Source organism: Mirounga angustirostris, unplaced genomic scaffold (genome assembly GCF_029215605.1).
Source record: "Mirounga angustirostris isolate CCGP_5_RB_7025 unplaced genomic scaffold, mMirAng1.0.hap1 SCAF_14, whole genome shotgun sequence".
In the NCBI taxonomy this organism is placed as follows: Eukaryota; Metazoa; Chordata; class Mammalia; order Carnivora; family Phocidae; genus Mirounga; species Mirounga angustirostris.
Window position 1 is genome coordinate 40,565,206 of NW_026991722.1, and position 6,765 is coordinate 40,571,970.

A 6,765-nucleotide genomic window follows, 5' to 3' on the forward strand; every position below is an offset into this window, starting at 1 on the left:
CTGAACAATGATTGCACCCTGAACATTCCTCTTCAAATGTCTTTCCATATCCGTAATACAATGGAAAAAAATGTTTAGGACTTCTTAATCCTAAAAGAAAATTATGCATCCTGTGAATCTAGGTTGCTTATTCAGGACCTTCTCTGAGGTAAATTTCAATCCTCAGCTGGTAAATTTCCATGGGAAGGAGGATGACAAAACACAGTCTTTCTTACATCAGAGCAATCCTCTCCACACCAGCATCTATGGGTTAAGTAGATGAATTGTTTCCACTTAGAGTTGTCCTAGTTATGTGTATATTGATAACAATCAAGTTTGCATCTCCAGATTGGATGTCTCTTGAATTCCACATCCATATTCTTTACTAATTATTTCCAGCTTTATGGTTCACAGAAATAGCAAACTCAGTATCTTCAAAAGTGAATACTTAATGCCTTCACAAATGAGCACTTCGCTGCTGTCCTTATCTTTGTTACTAATAGTAACATCCACTCATTGTCCAAATATATATCAAATCCAGAATTCTGCAATTATCTGGGCATGTGAAGAATAGAAAATTAATGCACTCCCAGAGGAGACAGATTTATAAATCAAGTAATTACAATACTTGGGTCAGATAACAAATAACAGAGGCACATGTCAAAACCTGTATGCACACAGCAGACTTGGAAGTGCTTTTCCCTACACAGGGAAGTGAGGGAAGGCTCCATGAGCACTGTGGAAGGAGGCATTCTAATACAAGTGGAAGTAAGCATTCCCAAACCAAACTAAGCCAAAAACAGACAACAAAAAGCACAAGAAAACAAGCAAAAAACAAGAGTGACTGGAGTTTCAAAAAACACAATTTGAAAACCACTATCATGGAGGATGGATTGGAAGGCTCTTAGAGCTGGAAGACCAATGGAGATGGTCCAGATGAGTGATGTTGAATCAGATATAGCAATTAACCCAGAGACAGATGGATGTGAGCGTGAGGAGAGACAGTGTCTAGGATGACTCCCTGGTTTCTTACTTGAGTAACTGGGAGGATCATGAAACCATTAACTCCAAGGAAGAGAAAAGCAAAGTTTTGTTATGGAAAGACAATGGCTTTGGTTTGAGACATTTTAAACTTTAAGTATCTGTGGGAGTTCCAGGGAGGTATGTCCTGTCTCAAAGTCACAAAGGACATGATTGATGCTCCCCACCCCCACCTCCCACTCTTTATTACTTAACATCCAGGTTATCCATCCCCAAATATCGGAATTTCATTTAGGGCAGGGACCACATTCTAAATTGCTTTTTATCTAAGTAACTCATGGTATAAATACCTTTTTTTCTTGTATGAATATTCAAAGCATCTTCTCTTTCCTCTGCTCAGCAAGGACTGCCTAGGCATTTCCCCCTTACACCTCTTTTCTCCCTCCCTTCTAGCATCCCTTCACCCCTACCCTAAACTCTAGGATTTGTTGTGAAAATCAAGCCAACCAGCCATATGCTAGTGAGGATTACTATTAAGTGAAGTAAGATGTATGTGAGAAACAAGGATGTGAATTGTATCTCAGTAAATTTGTTATAAAAAAGGAAATGAAAAAAAGAGGAGGTGAGAAAAAAAGAAGAGCTCAGAGAATGAGGAGGTAGTTTAATATATCTTGTGATAGTTGTTGTTGAGAAATAGAAAGAAGGAAAAAGTTAAATTCACATTTTCAGGAAGCAACATTACACGGAATACAGGACATCTGGAAGGAAGAAAAGATTGTAAAGATGGTTGCAGGGTATCAAGAATACCTCTTGAGAAGGCTAGAAAAGACTGGAAGTATTTGAACAGGTTGGTGTTTGACTGTGTTTCCTGGAAGGCCCGTTGGGCTGAGACTGGGACTGGTGGGGGCGGGTAGGAGTGCTGGCACAGTCACTGCTCAGGCAAAGGTCAGGGGAATGATGGCATTGGTGTTTGGTTTTGCTCTTAAATTTATTGAGGTATAATTGACAAAAAAAATTTAAATATACAAAGCGTACAATGTGATGATTTACTATACATAATAATTTATGAAATGATCATCAGAATCACATTAATTAGCAAATCCACCAGTTCTTATAGTTACCTTGTTTGGTTTGCATGTATGGTAAGAATGCTTTGGGGTCTACCTACCTGCTTAGCAAATTGCAAGTACACAAGTGTTGTTACCTATAGTCACCAGGCTGTACGTGAGATCTCCAAAGCTTATTCATTTCATAACTGAAGGCTTGTACATTTTGACTGGCATTTTCGTCTCCCCCTTACCTCTCGGGCCCTGATAATCACACTTTAATCTTCATCAGGTTATCTATCTATATCTATAGCCCTATCTATCTCTCTATCTATCCAATATTGACTAGCTGGCTTCCCCAAAACTGATCAGATGAAAAACCCAACCATAGTTAAATACATGAATCCCCGCTATTACTTTCTCTGGAGCAAGCTCCATAGAATTGTCTATATGGAATACATCTTTGTTGCAAACCAATGCTTGTAATTAAGAATCCTGGGACTTTTTATTTTTGGTTTGAGCCTCATGTTTATGACCACTGTTTATTAATGTTTTTTCATATGCTTTCTACAACTGGAAATTACATAAATCTCTCATGCCTCATTTTCAGTTGTTTTGAAGGATCACAGCCTCTATATGGGGTGACTTCTCAGATGCCCGAGTATAAATTTCAGGTTTGCTTATAGCCAGTATTTTACCTATGCGTATTTCAGAGTAACATCATAACTTGTTAATAATTAGTCTATGGATTACAGGTAGTTTGGTAGTTTGATAGCATATGTATTTGTTCAACACATATTTACCAAGGGCCCACACTGTGACAGGCACAAGTTGTAGCCACTGAAAGTGGAGAGGAATATAAGACCTCATGAAAATGACACTTTTTTTTTTTAAAGATTTTATTTATTTATTTGACAGAGAGAGAGATAGCGAGAGCAGGAACACAAGCAGGGGGAGTGGGAGAGGGAGAAGCAGGCTTCCCACCAAGCAGGGAGCCCGATGTGGGACTCGATCCCAGGACCCTGGGATCATGACCTGAGCCGAAGGCAGACGCTTAATGACAGCCACCCAGGTGCCCTGAAAATGACATTCTAATAGACAGAGATAGACCAAGAAAGCAAAATAAGTAAAATATGAGAGACAGATAGATGGTAGGATGGAGTAGTATATGGAAGACCAAAACTCCCACCAAAGCCAACCAAGAAACCTGGATAAAATACAAAAATTTATCTGTTTTGATATATCAGAAAGTTGCAGAATCAACAAGAGCAAGAGAAGCTGATCTTCCAGAGGGGACAGCACCAGAGAAAGGGGAGTTTATCCCCTGTAAGATAACTTCACTTTTTCCCGAGGGAGCATTTGAAGCTGCTGGACACGGGCTAGCAGCTAAGAACCCAGCCTTGGCCCAAGCAGAAGGCCACTGCCTAGGAAGAGAGAAACGGGGAGCTTTTGGCAATTGCTCAGGGCTAGAGTAACAAAGACACTTGACGGATTGCACCTACCTCCGGCTCTCCCTTTGAGACATTTGCTGGGTTCTAAACCTTCATGGGGTGGGAAGCTAATAAAAGCAAAACTCTCAAAAAAAAAAAAAAAGGCAAAACCCTCCAATAAACAGAAAGCCATTTCCACAGTCTCGTAGCTCAAGAGACAAAGACCTGCCTGGGGCAGGAGTCACAGTGAACCCACCAGGCTCTTAGTTAAAATCCACAGGAAGTAATCAGAGGTTTGAAGTTTCAATTAGGGTGGACAGGGAAGGCCCCAAAGAGAAGGGGGCACAAGGGGCAAAAGCTGAAGGAGGTGAGAGAGCTGTCTGAGGGAGGAGTGTTGAGTGCAGAAGTGAAAGCCTGAGGAGGAATATGCCCGGCACGTTCAAGGAACAGCCGAGGGCCCCCACCCCAGCAGAGCATGTGATCGGGGAGTAAGTGTTGGAATCTGAGAGACACACGGTGGAATGTGTCAGCGCCCGTGGACCACTGGACAAACTCTGGATTTGATCTAAATGAGATAACAAGCCTCAGAGGGACTTTTTGTTTTTAATCTTTTAACTCTGGAATCCTTCTAGAGGAGGTTGGGTAGAGAAATGTCATAATCTGACCTATTTATTACCAGGGACAGTCTGGCTGCTGGATTGAAAAGAGACTGAGGTGAGGCATATTGGAAGCAGAAAGACCAGTTAGGAGGTTTTTCAAATAACCCAGGTGGGAGACGATAGTGATCTGGACAAGAATGGACATGGTGGGAAGGGGGAGATGCAGGGTATATTTTAAAGGTAGAGTTCATAGAATTTACTGACAGAATGGATTTCTTGTATAAGAGAAAAAGAGGAAGTCTGCAAGATGTTTTGACGGAAATAATTGGAAAGGATGGAATCACCCACCATTCACTGAAAGGGGAGAGACCGTGAGCATCGTCAATGGGGAAGATCAGAAACTCAGAACTGGAAAGATTAACTCTGCAGTGCCTTCTGGACAACTAAGCTAAAGTGTCACATGGACAGTTAGAGCCTGGAGTTTAAGGGAAAGGTGGGGGATAGAGCTTTCCGTTTACCAAACATCAGCACGGAGATGGTATTTCGAGTCAGAAGCCTGGGTGAAACCAACAAGGGAGTGAGCAGGGATAGAACCAGAAGAAAGGTCTAATCCCCGAGTCCTGGGCGTTTGACTAGTTAGAGGTCATGGAGAGAAAACGGAATCAATCAGTGAGGCACAGAAGGAAAAAGAGAAACCAAGTGAAGAACGTGTTTCAAGGACGGTGTGCAAACTCTCTGCAATAAAGACAGTAATGTGAAGCTGAAAAATGACCAGTATAGAAATCTGAAAGTCCCCCCAGCCTTTGTAAAAACACTTTTGGTGAAGCAGTAGGTGAGAAAATCTGATTGGAAAGAGCTCAAGAGATAATGAGGAAAGAAATTGAAGACCATAAATACAAAACAACTTTTCCTAGAATTGTTTTCTGTAAAGAAGAGCCGAGAAATGGGGTGTGATCGCTGGACAGAGAGATGGGACTTAGAAAGGCAGAGACTCCTGCTGTTTTTGTTTTTGTTTTTTTTAGGTTTAGTTGATCTGCTACGAAGGAGGATAGTGATGGATTAAACTGATGCTGTTGGAGACAAAGAGCAGAACTACCAGAGCAATGCCTTTGAGTAGGGGGGGAGGAGAGGAGAATGGATGCACCCAGGGAGGTGACCTTAGCTGTGAACGGAGGCCGGTCATCCATAGCGCAGAAGAAAAGGCCACGTGGATGGTACAGATGCAGGCAGGTGGTAGGTGTGGGGAAGCTTGTAGTTCTTCACAGTTTCTTTTTTCTCTGTGAAATGGAAAGCTAAGTCAGAATGGAAAGTGAGAATCGAGGAAGATATACAGGAGGTTTGAGCAGAGAAAAGGAGGTTTTTATTTATTTATTTATTTATTTATTTATTTATTTATTTATTAAGATTTTATTTATTTGAGAGAGAGTGAAAGAGCACAAGCAGGGGGAGGGGCAAAAGGAGAGGGAGAAGCAGGCTCCCCGCTGAGCAGGGACCTGGCGTGGGGCTCCATCCCAGGACTCTGGGATCATGACCGGAGCCAAAGGAAAGCAGATGCTTAACTGACTGAGCCACCCAAGCACCCCAGAAAAGGAGATTTTGGGGAAAAAAATGCCAAGGAGAATGGGGGGTGGTTGGGTAGACTAGGCAGATACAGTAAGGCAGCGGACAGCATTAACTCCAACTTAAGACACTGATCATGACCTTAAAGTGAAACTCCTGAACTTGGGTATGAGTTCATCTTCAGCCACATTCAGAGTATGTGGGAAGAGTAGCTGGAAAGCTAGAGAGTTAGATTTAATTGGGGAGTAACTTTGACCAGAGAGAATCATCTTCTGATTTTGTCTGTTCAACGGGTGTAAAAGGATATTTTACGATTTTAACATGTAGTTTCCTAATTTTTAAAAAATATACTTTGTAAGCTTTGAGATTCCTCTATTGTAAAATACCTGGTCATGCTCTGCCCATTTTTTTTTTCTATTGAGGTTCCTGTCATGTTCCCATTGATGTGTGGGAGTTCCTTGCATGTTCTGGATATCATTCCTTTGTCTGTGTTAGTCATAACTAATGTCTTTCCCAATCTATCACCTGTGTCTCACCTTTATTCATGGTGTCCTTTGTTGAATTGAAAGCCTGACTTTAATGTAATCAAATATATCTTATTTTATTATTATTCCTATGTGATACATGCTTTTGGGGTATCATTTCAAAAATCTTCCTCTACCTCTGGGTCACATAGATATTCTCCCATATCATCTTCTGTGGACTTTATGTCTTGTCATCATGGGAAAGTTTAAACCATCTGGAGGCCGCTTTTTATGTGGTATTTAGTAGGGAATCAGTTTTGTTTTTCTCCAATAATGATTCAGTTTTCCTAATGCCACCATGAAATAATTTCTCCTCTTCTCAATGGTGTGTGCTGTCCCCATTTTATCAGATATTACGTTCCCACTTATGCACTGGTCTCTTTCTGAGTTCTATATTAAAATTTAGTAGCATATTTATCTGTTTTTGTGCCAAAAAAACACACCAGAAATTCTTGATAGGCCCATCTCACATTTTAACAAATATGCTAATACATGTCCATCATGCATGAGATCAGATTAGGAACTCTGATCCTGCTAAATTTGATCCAAGACATCACTTTAATAGGCCAATAAATATTAAAAATAGAGAAAGGAAAACAAAGAATTACTGATCAAAAAAGTGCTTTGGCATTACTCATTTATTCAT